We start from the raw sequence: 17,420 nt of genomic DNA on the forward strand, positions 1-17,420 counted from the left end.
GGAATTTGTTTTATGTAAAAAATGATTACCATAGTGTTGAAAACAAAACAAATCACCATAATTAATAGAATCTGTGTACAGATCCTCAGCATCGAAGGCAGCATAATACTTTAAATCAGAGAATAATGCTTCTACGGCCTGAATATCCCAATCATCAGAACGTATATTTTGTTTAATTACATCTCCCATGTTTACTCTAAGCACATTTGGAACATTAATTACTTCAGTGGGCCCATGTATCTGAAACCTAACCGCATCCCACACAATCCCATCAAGGACAGGCCAAGCAGTAATGTTAACTGTATTTAAGTTTCGTTTCAGTCTGTGCGCAGAATGTGAAGAGGAAAGAGGGGCCAATGTTCCATTAAGGTACCGAATTCCTGTTCTTTCTTTAATGTAGTGACCATCAATCAGGCGGAAAAAATAAAACACAAAACAAATTGACATAAAAAGATAGAATGAAAAAAGGATCAACCAAATGTATGTCCAAGGCGGAATTAAAAAATGTTTTTTAAACAACGTGGCATATCTTGCAATGTTTGTGGGTTTCTTTGAAGGTTCCGAAACAGAGTCAAAAGAGAATCTGGACTGGCCTGCCAAACGGGTCTGTAAATCAGGCATCGATAAATCAGCAGGATAAGTGTAGTTTAGCTCATCAATGTTAGTATCAGGAATAGTATTTAATAAAGGACTGGATATGGCAGGCATCTCGAAGGACACCTCCTGTTCTGCACCAGATGTAATAGCCAGCACAGAGTGCCTCACCATGGAAGGACAGGATACAGCCGGTGTCATGCTATGAAGAATCGGCCACCCTGTGTGTCTTGACATTGTCAATAGAAATAAATCTGTTTTCCTTACGACCTGGAAGTGGTGGTAAAATGACTGTTCTTGTGCCCTTCACTCCAAGAACTCGAAACGGTGCTCGATATGAGGGACCAAACTCTTTCTTGTTATCGATCTTCTCTCGAACCAGTTCTCCAACTTGGGGTAGCCTGCCAACTACCGGGATCTGCAGCGCATCATCCGATGTGGAGGGCAAATGTTCCTTTGCAAGACTGTCTCTGGTCTTTTGTAGATTCTGTAAAACATTGCAATGTTCATCTACGTCAAAGGACGTGGCCTGGGCCTTGCTGTCTAGCCCATCGAGGTCAGGTACATACATCTTGATACCAAAGAGCATTTCGTATGGGGTCCGCCCACCCAGAGACCTTCTAGGGAGATTATTAAGCGCACGTTGCACGCCTATGAGGTGGGCTAACCAGTTTCTGCCAGTGCCTATAACTCGAGCTGTCAAAGATTGCTTTAAGTCGCGGTTCATTCGTTCAACTACCCTATTACCCTCAGGTCTGTAGGGACTCGAAAATTTGACTTGGACCCCCATCGAAACCATAGCATCCTTGTACACCTTAGAGGCAAAAGCCGGACCCTGATCCGAATGGAAGGTACCACAGGCAAAAATTCCCACAAAGACTCGCAAATCCTTAATGACAGTACGTGAATCAGCACTCCGATGTGGCCATACCCACACAAAGCGTGTGCATGAATCTACTGCTACTAAGATGTACTTGTATGCAGTATCAGAAGAAAATGGACCGCAGTGATCCAAATAAACGCATCCAAGCGGTTTATTCGAGATGTACAACTGCGTCTGAGGCGGACGCGCAGCAGTTGAAGGTTTAATCTGCTGGCAAATGTCACATTTAAGAACATAATCGCGCGTCTGTTTGTACAGTCCCCGCCACCAGAATCTTTGTTGTAGCTGAGTTACAGTGGCTGAGACGCCCGCATGCGCAGACGCCACACCTTCATGCGCCGCTGTAATCAAAGCAGCTCTGCGATCCGAGTTGGGAACTAGACGTTCGCCAACTTCAGGGATTTTCACATAAGGAACCTTATCGGGACTTAAGTGGTATGTGTATTTAGAAGGGAACCCCGCAGGATATTTATTTCCCGTCTCCGTAGCAGCAACTGCTGCCAAAATGTCATCATCTATTTTGCTTTTGGACCTCGTGACCGCTGCAACTAAGTATTTTGATACCGCTGACTTCGCTGCTTCATCAGCAAGCGAATTGCCAACAGCGTGGACCCCCACGCGCTGATGACCGAGAGTATGAATCACAAACACGAGTGGCAGCTTCTCTTTCAGTTCCGCCACTCGGACCCAGATCATTTTATGTTTTATTGTGCTACCTTTGGAGTCACAAAATTCATTTTGAATCCAAAAGAACAAGTTCTCATTGTAAGACTGGACACAGTAGTAAGAATCACTTACGATCAAAGTCGTCACACTAGGATCAGCGTACTCCAATGCAAGCATCAGAGCACGAAGCTCTGCCAATTGTGCGGTGCAGTCCCCAAGCGTCTGCGTGTGCACGACACTGGACTTGAACTCATCGTTCACCATGGCACCGACCACAATGGCGCAAGCGGAAACGTAGGCATGTTTAGAGCCATGCGCAACCTGCGCCGAACCATCAGTGTAAATGATGCAATGGAAATCCTCCAACGGCTGCATTGCTAAAGGAGCAGGATGAACAAATTCATACTGTAAATACTCCTGCGACCGTAAAGTGGCGTCAAAAATAAACGTGACATCCTGGGACGTCAAGGATGCAGCCCATTGAATCCACTGAGGGTGCAAAGCTTTGGAATTAGGTACACTGGCTTTCGTAACCGCCTCTAAGGCAGGACACGGGGTAACAACCAACATGCGCTTTCCTTGGGACAGGGCACGTTCCTTAAGAATTGCCATCTGCACAGCCGTTAAAACTTTCTCCACAGTGGAAAAACGCAATTCAGCCGAAGTGTACAAGTGTGACTTGTAAGCAATAGGTACTGTGTCTCCTTCATTAAAAGTCAGGTACGTGAAACCCACCGCCCCAGGGATAATTCTTATCACCAGGTTGGTTTGGTTATCACGAGTCTGTAAGTATTCAGAAGCGAGCAAATCAGCCTGCAAAGACTGCAGAATGGCCGAATGCTCAGGCAGCCAGCATGATTTGGAAAAAGAGGGTTGTATCAGAGCATACAAAGGCTTGATACGCTGGGCATATTCCGGAATGTATGTCCTCCCGAAATTCAGAAAGCCCAGTAGAGATTGTAATTTTTTCAGTGTTGTCGGAGAGCGCAACTGTGCGCATTTCTCCAGGAAGTGGGGTGCTAAACCCTTCCCTTCGTTGTTAAGCTCGTAACCTAGAAACAACACTGTGTACTCTGCAATGTGCGATTTTGCAAAGTTAAACTTGTAACCTATGTCAGCAAAGTTACAAATTATGCTATTTACCCGACACAGATGCTCCCAAAGATCGTCGTCTGTGAGATAAATGTCATCCACATACGAACAAGCAACTGGGTCGAAGCTCTCCAGCAGAGAGACAATGCGTGCGGAAAATACTCCAGGACTGTTCTTGTAGCCCATTGGGAGTCGCCTAAACATTTTTTGCACACCGCCGCATGTAAAACATTGGGAACTTAGACCGTCTAATCTATGGGCATAAAAACCATTGGAAATGTCGAGCGTGGTTTTGAACCGTTTACGCTCAAGACTATTCACTAACGCAGAGCCATGAGTATTCTGTACTGCGCAGTTACGGCAATGCGAATTCAAATGCCTATAATCCAAAACCAAACGATATGAGACGTCCGGCTTGTTTACAGTAAAAAGGGGATTATTCATCGGTGACACACACGTTTCAATTACACCTTGATATTCCAATTGTTCAAGGATAGCTGCGACTGAAGCTTTTGCTTCACGCCGTATGGGATATTGAGGTTGAGGCTGTGGCTGAGACCGTAAAGGAATCTCGTGACTTGGTGACAATTTATCCCAGCCACATTGATTGCGGTACACAGCCGGCGCAAGCGCCAGAGCCCACTCTTCTGCAAAATGCAGCGCTTCCACTCTCGGCACAGTGTGCGCGAAGCTGGGTAGGATTACCTCCTCCCCTCGCGGAGCTGCGAGAACAAAAGGTGGGGGCCAGTCAGCCTCCGAAAGCAAAATGTCATACGTAGACGAGAGATTTTCCCAAAATACCCCTTTTACAGTTCGCTGCATGTCACCTTCAATTAACAGGACAATTTCAAAAAGACGTTCAGGGGGAGCAACATGCGTATCAGCAGTTTCAATCACAACATAAGAATCAGTCGCTGTCACCTTCAACAGTGGACGGAGGGCCTCTCTCACTATGGTAATCTCTGCTGCGCTGTCCAGCAAGGTCTGAGCCCACGTCAGATTCCGAAGCCGCGTTCTCACTATCTGGGGCATAACGATGCGCGGTCAGGGCAGCGACTTTCTTTGTAGCAAACTGTGGTCTCTTGGGCGTAGAGCCTTCCTGCTGATCTCCACCGGCACGCGGGCGGGGCTGACCACGTCCTTGCTGGCCACCCCGGCCCCTGCCGCTCCCTCCACCACCGGTTGACGGAGCCGATGAGTCCTGAAAGGAACGAGGAGAGCGTTGGTCAGAAGCCTGAAACCTCTCAGGCGATTTAATCATCGCGCGGTCGCGCAAATCATAAACTCGGTCTGACTGCGCAGGCAATGGAGACGCAGGAGCAGAAACCTGTGTTTGTTGTTGTTGTTGCTTACCCTGATTCTGCTTTTTAGGCCAATTTTGTTTCTTGGACTTTTGTTGACCACTAGTGTCCAATGTCTGACCCTGGGGCTGTTTCTTCTCCTTGTCAGGAAAAGCTTTAACCCCCATTGCATTGCGGCCCACCATTTTGTAAGCAGCCACAATTATCCTTGCTAACCGTCGGGGTCGTTCGGCCTCGGGAACCAACGCCAATGCGTTAGCAACCTGAAAGTTCACTGCATCCCCCTTGACATTCGCACGGATCAGATCGCAAACTACATCAAAGGAGCCACACAGGCGCATACCCAATTCAACAGCCGACTCCGGTCCGTGGTCGTCTTGAACACGTTTAAGGACCCCATCTAGATTGGTCACAGACGGGGAGCCATAGCACCTCGAATAGACCGCTGCAAAAGTCTTGCCCCAGGTCTCACAGTCAACAAGGTCAGGTGCCAAATCCTTCGGTAAACTTAGTGTAAGAATCCGGTGCTTATCACCCGGATTCGTGTTGGGAAACACAGCTTCCAGCTGGCCGAATTTCTCAGCAAGCCAGAACGGATAATCATCCTTTTCCTGGGGCTTTTTACCCATCACGGAATTTACCATGACCGGATTGATTTTCAGACCAGCATGTTCTGCACGAAGCTGTGCGCCCCTAGGGGCCGCGTCCTGAACATTACGGCTTGTGTATTGAACAAGCGCTCTAATCACTTCCACCGCGACCTCATGAAGTCGCCGCAGATCAGCCACGTTACAAGTGGCGCGTCGAGGGTGAGGAGTAAATCCAGCCAAAGCGGGCCAAGTAGTGCCCGGAATGGACAAAGGACCTAACCTCGAAGCGGTTAAAGCGTGCGGTAGGGCCCCACCAAACCAAACTCCATGCTGCCAAGCATCAATAGGAACTTCCAGTGCCCTGTACGGAGCGTACGCAACTGGTACATCCGAAGCAGTGTATGTGTGGAACACACCAGAAGTAGCGTCCACTGCCGGAAATGTCACCCACGAATAAAACAGTTCGTACGGGTAAGCATGTTCCGCACTCACCACCAGTACCACAGCCAAGCCTTCCAAAGGAACATCATACATCCGCAAATGGTCACGCACCGCAATGCGACTATGCTGCGGGATGTCCACGGCTTGTGCCATGTCAGCACAGGAAAGCGAAAACACAAAGATCACTTTGTAGCACAACTGGGTAGTAATTCAAAGAAACCGTTTTAGTTAGATTCAAGCTTGAAAAAACCTATTTCAAAAATAGGTCGGTTTTTCCGACACTGCAGTTTTCCGGAAACGGAAATGTAGGCGTCAAGGTCTGAATGATATACTACTCGAGTGTCATGATATAAGGCCAATCAACGTATGGGCGCCATGTCGCAGGGTTTCCGTTCTCTCACAGAACTGTGCACAGAGATCTAGAACCTGGGTGAGTTAGGGTGACCCACAACTCACCTTTGTTTCAGAAATCCCCTTACCAAGCTAGCTACAGTGTCTCATCGGTAGTAATAACTTACCAATGACTTAGACAATCCAGAACATGAACTTAGAATACCTCAGGTATCGTGGAACACATGAACACTCTTTCGTTATATTATCATTCCAAACCGAAACTGGGAGGCAAAGAATACACGTGCAAGTTTGAAATGTTTATTTTTCAATGCAGCATTCTCAAACGCAGTATCTTGTATAATATCAATATACATATTATAAAAATCAGAGTCAGCAGCATAGTCACTAATCCATAGTAAGCAAAAGGTGATAGCATTTTATGATGCAAAAATCTATAGAATTCTGTATCATCTATATTTTGCGCACCCTAATTAGCATATTATATTATATCTAAGAAGGTCTCATCTGGGTTCTTAGCAGGGCGGACCCATACCTCTAATTCTCAGTAGGAGGAGATCACATCAACAGCTACCAGCTCTCAGCATGCTCAGCATCAAGTGTGTTGATTCATTCCCTGTAACTGTATCTTAAACCCACGTAGAGCCAAATGTTGGCACAAACATTATTTGTGTTATGACTAACGTGGTGCGAGGATCAGGCCTGCAGCAACCTTGTGTTAGGTTATTCTGAGAGTGTGCAGTTCTCAGTGTGCAGACAGTTGTACCAAGTGTACCAAGCACGACTGATACCAGTGCAATAACATATTATTTTCAAATAAATCACATCTTTCGTCTAGGTTAAAAGCTACAATAACAATTAGGTGTCGTGTGCAAACTGAAGCAGAAAGAAAATATGGCGTTTAAACATTTAATAAGCACATGCTAACTTAACACAATATATAGAAACGTAGTAACCATATGGCAATGTCATGCATGTCAACCAGAGCCAAAGATATAAGCAAATCAACAAATGGCTTCCAACTGACAAGATAGAAAGAAGACAGACAAAGTGTGAACCCTTTCAAGGCTTTTCTGTACCATGTACAAAGGAAACTTGTACTGCTGCTGCCAGAGCTGCACCTGCACCATGTGTGAAGGAAGCTTGCACTGCTGCTGCCAGAGCTGCACGTGTACCATGTATGAAGGAAGCTTGCACTGCTGCTGCCAGTGCTGCACGTGTACCATGTATAAAGGAAGCTTGCACTGCTGCTGCCAGAGCTGCACGTGTACCATGTGAGAAGGAAGCTTGCACGGCTGCTGCCAGAGCTGCACCTGTACCATGTACGAAGGAAGCTTGCACGGCTGCTGCCAGAGCTGCACGTGCACCATATATGAAGGAAGCTTGCACTGCTGCAGCCAGAGCTGCATGTGTACCATGTAAGAAGGAAACTTGTACTTCTGCTGCCAGAGCTGCACGTGTACCATGTACAAAGGAAACATGCACTGCTGCTGCCAGAGCTGCACGTGTACCATGTATGAAGGAAGCTTGCACTGCTGCTGCCAGAGCTGCACGTGTACCATGTGAGAAGGAAGCTTGCACGGCTGCTGCCAGAGCTGCACGTGTACCATGTACGAAGGAAGCTTGCACTGCTGCTGCCAGAGCTGCACGTGTACCATGTGTGAAGGAAGCTTGCACTGCTGCTGCCAGAGCTGCACGTGTACCATGTGTGAAGGAAGCTTGCACTGCTGCTGCCAGAGCTGCACGTGTACCATGTGAGAAGGAAGCTTGCACGGCTGCTGCCAGAGCTGCATGTGTACCATGTATGAAGGAAGCTTGCACTGCTGCTGCCAGAGCTGCATGTGTACCATGTGTGAAGGAAGCTTGCACTGCTGCTGCCAGAGCTGCACGTGTACCATGTGTGAAGGAAGCTTGCACTGCTGCTGCCAGAGCTGCACGTGTACCATGTGAGAAGGAAGCTTGCACGGCTGTTGCCAGAGCTGCACGTGTACCATGTATGAAGGAAGCTTGCACTGCTGCTGCCAGAGCTGCACGTGTACCATGTGAGAAGGAAGCTTGCACTGCTGCTGCCAGAGCTGCATGTGTACCATGTGAGAAGGAAGCTTGCACGGCAGCTGCCAGAGCTGCACGTGTACCATGTATGAAGGAAGCTTGCACTGCTGCTGCCAGAGCTGCACGTGTACCATGTATGAAGGAAACTTGTACTGCTGCTGCCAGAGCTGCACGTGTACCATGTATGAAGGAAGCTTGCACTGCTGCTGCCAGAGCTGCACGTGTACCATGTATGAAGGAAGCTTGCACTGCTGCTGCCAGAGCTGCACGTGTACCATGTATGAAGGAAGCTTGCACTGCTGCTGCCAGAGCTGCACGTGTACCATGTATGAAGGAAGCTTGCACGGCTGCTGCCAGAGCTGCATGTGTACCATGTATGAAGGAAGCTTGCACGGCTGCTGCCAGAGCTGCATGTGTACCATGTATGAAGGAAACTTGCACTGCTGCTGCCAGAGCTGCACTTGTACCATGTATGAAGGAAGCTTGTACTGCTGCTGCCAGAGCTGCACGTGTACCATGTATGAAGGAAACTTGCACTGCTGCTGCCAGAGCTGCATGTGTACCATGTACGAAGGAAACGTGTACTGCTGCTGCCAGAGCTGCATGTGCACCATGTGAGAAAGAAGCTTGCACTGCTGCTGCCAGAGCTGCACGTGTACCATGTGAGAAGGAAGCTTGCACTGCTGCTGCCAGAGCTGCACGTGTACCATGTACGAAGGAAGTTTGCATTGCTGCTGCCAGAGCTGCACGTGTACCATGTACGAAGGAAGCTTGCACTGCTGCTGCCAGAGCTGCACGTGTACCATGTGTGAAGGAAGCTTGCACTGCTGCTGCCACAGCTGCACGTGCACCATGTACAAAGGAAACTTGTACTGCTGCTGCCAGAGCTGCACGTTTACCATGTATGAAAGAAACTTGTACTGCTGCTGCCAGAGCTGCACGTGTACCATGTATGAAAGAAACTTGTACTGCTGCTGCCAGAGCTGCATGTGTACCATGTATGAAAGAAACTTGTACTGCTGCTGCCAGAGCTGCACGTGTACCATGTATGAAAGAAACTTGTACTGCTGCTGCCAGAGCTGCACGTGTACCATGTATGACGGAAGCTTGCACTGCTGCTGCCAGAACTGTACGTGTGCCATGTATGAAGGAAGCTTGCACTGCTGCTGCCAGAGCTGCACGTGCACCATGTATGAAGGAAGCTTGCACTGCTGCTGCCAGAGCTGCACGTGTACCATGTATGAAGGAAGCTTGCACTGCTGCTGCCAGAGCTGCACGTGTACCATGTATGAAGGAAGCTTGCACTGCTGCTGCCAGAGCTGCACGTGTACCATGTATGAAGGAAGCTTGCACTGCTGCTGCCAGAGCTGCACGTGTACCATGTATGAAGGAAGCTTGCACTGCTGCTGCCAGAGCTGCACATTTACCATGTATGCAGGAAGCTTGCACTGCTGCTGCCAGAGCTGCACATTTACCATGTATGAAGGAAGCTTGCACTGCTGCTGCCAGAGCTGCATGTGTACCATGTATGAAGGAAGCTTGCACTGCTGCTGCCAGAGCTCTGCCTGTTGTGGGTGTGAATGATACTTGCACAATTTCTGTCCCTGTTCTGTGTGTAAAGGAAGCTCACACTGCTACTGCTAGGGATGTGTTTGTTGAGTGTGAATGATGCTTGTACTGCTACTGCAAGATCTGTGCCTGTTCTGTGTGTAAAGGAAGCTTGTACTGCTACTGCAAGATCTGTGCCTGTTCTGTGCGTGGAGGAAGCTTGCACTGCTGCAGCCAGTACTGCCCCTGTTCTGTGTGTGGAGGAAGCTTGCACTGCTTCAGCCAGTGCTGCCCCTGTTCCGTGTTTGGAGGAAGCATGCTCTGCTCCAGCCAGTGCGTCGCCTGTTCTTTGCGTGAAGGAAGCTTGCACTGCTGCAGCCAGTGCATCGCCTGTTCTATGCGTGAAGGAAGCTTGCACTGCTGCTGCCAGTGCTGCCCCTGTTCTGTGTTTCGAGGAAGCATGCACTGCTGCAGCCAGTGCTGCCCCTGTTCTGTGCATGAGGGAAGCTTGCACTGCTGCAGCCAGTGCATCGCCTGTTCTATGCGTGAAGGAAGCTTGCACTGCTGCAGCCAGTGCGTCGCCTGTTCTATGCGTGAAGGAAGCATGCACTGCTGCAGCCAGTGCTGCCCCTGTTCTGTGTGTGAAGGAAGCTTGCACTGCTGCAGCCAGTGCATCGCCTGTTCTATGCGTGAAAGAAGCTTGCACTGCTGCAGCCAGTGCGTCACCTGTTCTATGCGTAAAGGAAGCTTGCACTGCTGCAGCCAGTGCGTCGCCTGTTCTGTGTGTGGAGGAAGCTTGCACTGCTGCAGCCAGTGCTGACCCTGTTCTGTGTGTGGAGGAAGCTTGCACTGCTGCAGCCAGTGTGTTGCCTGTTCTGTGCATGAAGGAAGCTTGCACTACTGCAGCCAGTGCGTTGCCTGTTCTATGCGTGAAGGAAGCTTGCACTGCTGCAGCCAGTGCTGCCCGTTCTGTGTGTGGAGGAAGCTTGCACTGCTGCAGCCAGTGCTGCTGGTTCTGTGTGTGGAGGAAGCTTGCACTGCTGCAGCCAGTGCGTCGCCTGTTCTATGCGTGAAGGAAGCTTGCACTGCTGCAGCCAGTGCGTCGCCTGTTCTATGCGTGAAGGAAGCTTGCACTGCTGCAGCCAGTGCTGCCCCTGTTCTGTGTGTGAAGGAAGCTTGCACTGCTGCAGCCAGTGCGTCGCCTGTTCTATGCGTGAAGGAAGCTTGCACTGCTGCTGCCAGTGCTGCCCCATTCCGTGTTTGGAGGAAACATGCACTGCTGCAGCCAGTGCTGCTACTGTTCTATGCGTGAAGGAAGCTTGCACTGCTGCAGCCAGTGCGTCGCCTGTTCTGTGCATGAAGGAAGCTTGCACTCCTGCAGCCAGTGCGTCGCCTGTTCTGTGCATGAAGGAAGCTTGCACTGCTGCAGCCAGTGCGTCACCTGTTCTGTGTGTGAAGGAAGCATGCACTGCTGCAGCCAGTGCTGCCCCTGTTCCGTGTGTGCAGGAAGATTGCACTGCTGCAGCCAGTGCTGCCCCTGTTCTATGCCTGATGGAGTCTTGCGCTGCTTTTCTGCATCTTAATAAAGTTCGAAGGAACCTTTTTTTGTACTGGGACCCCTAACCATGTCTACTGCATGCCATGTATTGAGGTTCATTATTCTACATATATAGATATTTCTCCCGAACCTTAGCATCAGGGATGACGTCTATCTATCAGGTTGGCCTGGGCCTGCTCTGGGCTCAGTTGTGCAGTGTGAAGTTGACATCTGTTTATTCTCTGAGAACTCTGACAATACCATGGAATGCGCCCTCTGCCCTCCAGCCCTACACGTCTGAATGTATGTTCAGTTTACACTTATGGTAAATATCAGGCCCCTGCTTTGTGCCAGTTCCAAGGGGCTGCCGGACCCAAAGCAGCCACAAGTGTGTGAGGCCCCTCCCTCCAGGTGTTGCCATGGAGACCCCTGCATTGCCCACGTACCTATTGGAAGGCAACTCAAGATGCAGCCTTCGACGAGGCAGCACATGTCCGCATCGCACTCTTCGTTCTGGTCGCAGTCATTGCGGACACCACCTTCTTCCTCGCACATCTCCCTCGTAACCTCTGTGGGAGGACAGCCGCCTCCCTCTGTAATGAACAAAATGTAAGAATCGGTGAGTCTGCGGCCTCATCACCCAGATCCAGCCCCTGAAGAGTTTTCATGATCTTTGGAGCCAGATTGTACAATGCAGACGACGGCTGAGCACAGAGAGGGGCTCTACAGCTCAGGCCCGGTTCTAGCGGGGGGGGGGCAGACCCACCCAAACAGGAGCCTTGGGCCTCACAGTGAGGGTTTGAAGGCCGGCGCGCACCGCACAGGTCGTGTGTGTCAGCCTGGGCCGAGACAGCTTCCCGGGCACACACACACACAGACAGTTTTAGAAATGATCGCAGCCGCACTGAGTACTTCACAGGTCTTTAAATGTTAACAAGGCCTTGTTTATTTTTTCACCCCTTCATCTCTGCATGGTGAAAGGCGACACATCCTTTATTTGACGCTGGTAACCTTTGGTAACCTTTGCCTACTGTCCTGCTGCATTATTTCTTTTTCTATGCAGCCCAGGAGAAAATAAGTTTGTTTATTCCTAGTCACCTTTCCTGACCCCTGCAGGCTCATCAGGTTGTGACACAAAGTTTGACTAATTTATTAGGAAAGAGAATGTGTTATTTTCTTTTTAAAATCTGCACAGGCCCAGCAGTATCTGCTTCATTTAAACAGTTTTTATCAATATAATGCAGGACAGCAATAATACAATACAAAATGCCCAGATAACGCTGGTAATTAACGATCCTTCTGGAGAGCAATCATTTGTCTATTAGTAGTTTTTAAATTCAGATGAACTGTATTTTATGTGGATAGCTCAGTGGTAAGCATGGGTGGAAAATCCGTTACGCTCGCGGATTTTGCGGATTTTCGGGAAATCCGCAATCCGCGAGATTTGCGAATTTCCCGCAAAATCCGCAAATCCGCGAGCAGCAGATTTTGCTCGCGCTGCTCGCACTGTTCGCGTGAGTTTGCGCCCCGCGAATAAGTGCAAAATTGCAGAAATACGATCTTAGCAAAACTGAAAGTAACTACTTACCAGGTTCAAAAGTTCAGGCACATCATTAGTAGCCATTTCCTGTAGTGCTTCCTGAGGGGCCCCTCCAGAGTTCAGTTGCCAGTTGAAACTATTATGTGACCCTGCTCTGAACCTCAGAATAGTTACACATATGCCACAAAGGTCCTGAATTACAGCTAAGGGAGACAAGCAGGAGCCAGGCTGGAAGTTAAAATCCATTAATCAGCCCCTAATTCATTATTGTCAGTTGGGGCAGGGCAGGTGTTGTAACTAATTTTGCAACAATGAAAGCACTTAGCAAGTGCAAAAGATCACTAATCAGGGCGCACTAAGGAAGCAGGTGCCAGCTAAAAAAATATTCTGTGACACATTAATCAGCCCCAAATTAATTCAGGTCACTTGAGGCAGGGAAGGTGTGCTTTGCTTTGCCGAAAATAATGTACACTGGACAACCAGAGGGTGTGGTGATGAAACAGAGGGTGGCATGGGTGGGCCAGAGGGTGGCATGAGTAGTCAGAGAGTGGCAGTGGTGACAGAGAGTGGCAGTGATGAAGAAGAGTGTCCCAAACAGGCTGGACACGTAGAAACAACAAGTTCGCAAAACTTGCGACCCGACAGGTAAGTTCGCAAATTGCGAAATTGTAAAAACCCTCGCGAACTGGCAGAAACACGGGCGAACACAAAAAAAAAAAAATCCGCAAATTCGCGGGAATTCGCGGATTTTGCGGATTGCGAATCCGCAAATCCGCAAAATTCGCGGATTGCCAATCCGCAAAATCCGCTCATGCTTACTCAGTGGGTTGCTGCCTTTGTCACAGTGATTCGTGTGTTACTTGCAGTTCAGAAGTTACAATCCTAACATAGGGCAGTGACAAATGAACTGTCACCAAAGAGCTGCATACAAACAAGAATGGTATAGTTAGAACTTCCCCAGTCTTTCATCATTCTAATGTTGCTAAAAAGAGTATGTTTGGGAAGATATACATTTTTATCAGTAAAGCTGACCCCCATGATTTACATACCTGTATGATTCATTGTCTCTGTATAATGTGTGTGTGGTGTAAAGTACTGACACACACTACAGTGATATGGGTAGCGCTGTACAACAAATGAAATGCATATGAGAGAGGGGCTACGGAGAGATGAGAGGCACTGGTGGAGGGTGGCAGTGAGGGAATCCGAGGAGGAGGTCAATAGGGGGAGGCTATGGAGAGATGAGGGGCACTGGTGGAAAGTAGTAGTGAGGGAGCCAGATGACGAGTTCAATAGGGGGGGCTTCGGAGAGATGAAGGGCACTGTTGGAGAGTAGTAGTGAGGGAGCCTGGTGACGAGTTCAATAGGGGGGCTGCGGAGAGATGAGGGGCACTGGTGGAGGGTGGTAGTGAGGGAGTCTGAGGAGGATGTCATGAGGGGGAGGGGCTACGGGGAGATAAGGGGCACTGGTGGAGGGTGGTAGTGAGGGAGTCTGAGGAGGAGGTCATGAGGGGGAGGGGCTATGGGGAGATATGGGGCACTTGTGGTGTGTGGCAGTGAGGGAATCCGAGGAAGAGGTCAATAGGGGGGCCATGGAGGGATGAGGGGCACTGTTGAAAGGTGGTAGTAAAGGTATTTGCTGAGAAAGAGGTTATTGGTGCGGTGCGGCACCAAAAAAGAATTTCGCATCAGTGCTAAAGCCGGCCCTGCCATGCCCTTCTGTTTTTATTTATTTAATTAGCAGTCGGGCCATAAGGGCCACTGTGGAACATACTTTAAAGTGCCTGCTAATTATATTTACTGCTATATTCAATGTTTTAAGTATGAAGGTGATTTTACTAATGTTTTTACCCGGAAAAATGAAAGTGGAGCCCGATGGTGCCTGATATGGGGCTGTGGCCCAAGGTCATGTGTGAGATAAGGTGCACTGGAGAAGAATAGTGGCTAATCAATCCTGTAAGGGAACGTGTTGCAGAGTCCGTGGTCAGGTGGAGGTAGTAATGAAAGGAAATTCTCCCTGAAGGCTCGCACAGAGGGAGCCCGAGTTGTGTCACTTGCCTGATACTCCCAACTCAGAAACCTCTAATTCCCATCAAAGTAACATTACATGGAAAAAAAACACTTTTTGAGAGTGATAACATTAACAAGAGATTTGCAAAAGAGTGAGTTTTACTGGGCCTTGTAAGACTAAACATAAAGGAGGGCCCTGAAACAGGACTGCCTAGATATAAATGCAACAAATCAAGTCCGCAGTGGCCCACCCAAATGCACCCTTGGCCCACCCAAATAAAAATTCCTGGAGCCGGGCCTGCTACAGAGTCCAGCCTTAGACAGTTCACCAAAAGCATTAGTGTGCAGGCACACCTATCCGTGAGCATGCGTCAGTGTGCAAGACAACCCTGAGGAAGCGTCAACGCGCACACAGCTCCCTCACAAGACAGCTCGCAACCTCTCCCTCATCTGCTGCGGCTGCACACAGTTCCCTGCCACTGAAGCTCGCACCCTCTCCTTCATGTGCTGCAGCTGCACACAGCTCCCTCCCAAGGAAGCTCGCACCCTCTCCCTCATGTGCTGTAGCTGCACACAGCTCCCTGCCAAGGAAGCTCACACCCTCTCCCTCATGTGCTGCAGCTGCACACAGCTTCCTGCCAAGGGAGCTTGCACCCTCTCCCTCATGTGCTGCGGCTGCACACAGCTCCCTGCCAAGGGAGCTTGCGTCCTCTCCCTCATGTGCTTCGGCTGCACACAGCTCCCTCCCAAGGAAGCTCGCACCCTCTTCCTCATGTGCTGCAGCTGCACACAGCTCCCTGCCACTGAAGCTCGCACCCTCTCACTCATGTGCTGCAGCTGCACACAGCTCCCTCCCAAGGGAGCTCGCACCCTCTCCCTCATCTGCTGCAGCTGCACAAAGCTTCTTCCCAAGGAAGCTCGCACCCTCTCCCTCATGTGCTGAAGCTGCACACAGCTCCTTCCCAAGGAAGCTCGCACCCTCTCCCTCATGTGCTGAAGCTGCACGTAGCTCCCTCCCAAGGAAGCTCGCACCCTCTTCCTCATGTGCTGCAGCTGCACACAGCTCCCTCCCAAGGGAGCTCGCACCCTCTCCCTCATCTGCTACAGCTGCACACAGCTCCTTCCCAAGGAAGCTCGCACCCTCTCCCTCATGTGCTGAAGCTGCACACAGCTCCTTCCCAAGGAAGCTCACACCCTCTCCCTCATGTGCTGAAGCTGCACACAGCTCCTTCCCAAGGAAGCTCGCACCCTCTCCCTCATGTGCTGAAGCTGCACACAGCTCCCTCCCAAGGAAGCTCGCACCCTCTTCCTCATGTGCTGAAGCTGCACACAGCTCCCTCCCAAGGAAGCTCGCACCCTCTTCCTCATGTGCTGCAGCTGCACACAGCTCCCTGCCACTGAAGCTCGCACCCTCTCACTCATGTGCTGCAGCTGCACACAGCTCCCTCCCAAGGGAGCTCGCACCCTCTCCCTCATCTGCTGCAGCTGCACACAGCTTCTTCCCAAGGAAGCTCGCACCCTCTCCCTCATGTGCTGAAGCTGCACACAGCTCCTTCCCAAGGAAGATCGCACCCTCTCCCTCATGTGCTGAAGCTGCACACAGCTCCTTCCCAAGGAAGCTCGCACCCTCTCCCTCCCCTCGTGTGCTGAAGCTGCACGTAGCTCCCTCCCAAGGAAGCTCGCGCCCTCTTCCTCATGTGCTGCAGCTGCACACAGCTCCCTCCCAAGGGAGCTCGCACCCTCTCCCTCATCTGCTACAGCTGCACACAACTCCTTCCCAAGGAAGCTCGCACCCTCTCCCTCATGTGCTGAAGCTGCACACAGCTCCTTCCCAAGGAAGCTCGCACCCTCTCCCTCATGTGCTGAAGCTGCACACAGCTCCTTCCCAAGGAAGCTCGCACCCTCTCCATCATGTGCTGAAGCTGCACACAGCTCCCTCCCAAGGAAGCTCGCACCCTCTTCCTCATGTGCTGCAGCTGCACACAGCTCCCTGCCACTAAAGCTCGCACCCTCTTCCTCATGTGCTGCAGCAGCACACAGCTCCCTGCCACTGAAGCTCGCACCCTCTCACTCATGTGCTGCAGCTGCACACAGCTCCCTCCCAAGGGAGCTCGCACCCTCTCCCTCATCTGCTGCAGCTGCACACAGCTCCTTCCCAAGGAAGCTCGCACCCTCTCCCTCATCAGCAGTGGGGGATCCTCCTCCACCATAGCAGAGGAGCCGCCCCTGGGCAGTGTGTGGAGAAGCCACACAGAGTCTGTACTCACGAGCTGCGCACATCTGGAGCACGGGGCCCAGCACGAGGGCCAGGGCGAGCAGGTAACAGCCAGCGCTCTTCATCTTGATATCCGAGGGATGCTCTGAACCCCAAGTGGTGGAGCCACCATATTTATAGGCCTCTGCCTGTCTGTTTCGCACCGCTGGCCAATGGGGGGTGGGGGATGGACCTGTTTCTTCCACTGACTCCGCCTCCCATTAAGAGTCACCGCCCCCTGTCCTTGCCTGCCCCGGTGTTTGACGTCCTGGAGCCGGTGCCAGCATTTCCAGCGCACAGCAGAGCACAGCAGGGTGTGTCCGCGCGGGCAGAGTTCCATTGTAATACACACCCCCACAGCATGAGCTGAGAGTCAGGGCTGGTAACACTCCTGCTGGCAGAGACCTTTGACATGGGCAAAGCTTGAGAGTCAGGGCTGGTAACACTGCTGCTGGCAGAGACCTTTGACAGGGGCAAAGCTTGAGAGTCAGGGCTGGTAACACTCCTGCTGGCAGAGACCTTTGACATGGGCAAAGCTCGAGAGTCAGGGCTGGTAACTTT

At 50.6% G+C, this 17,420-nt stretch overlaps 1 long non-coding RNA gene across 1 annotated transcript in view; it reads right to left on the bottom strand.

Moving 5' to 3' along the window:
* The window catches only part of LOC147709783 (uncharacterized), a 38,501-nt gene extending 21,543 nt beyond the window's left edge, over window positions 1-16,958 (bottom strand). The window contains exons 1-2 of the long non-coding RNA XR_015296731.1: window positions 16,873-16,958; window positions 11,502-11,648 (exon numbers count right to left, since the gene is read on the bottom strand). This is a non-coding gene — a long non-coding RNA (uncharacterized LOC147709783). The remainder of the gene's footprint in view (window positions 1-11,501; window positions 11,649-16,872) is intronic.
* Window positions 16,959-17,420: the final 462 nt, after the last annotated feature.

This window comes from Lissotriton vulgaris, chromosome 6 (assembly GCF_964263255.1).
Source record: "Lissotriton vulgaris chromosome 6, aLisVul1.2, whole genome shotgun sequence".
NCBI classification, from domain to species: Eukaryota; Metazoa; Chordata; class Amphibia; order Caudata; family Salamandridae; genus Lissotriton; species Lissotriton vulgaris.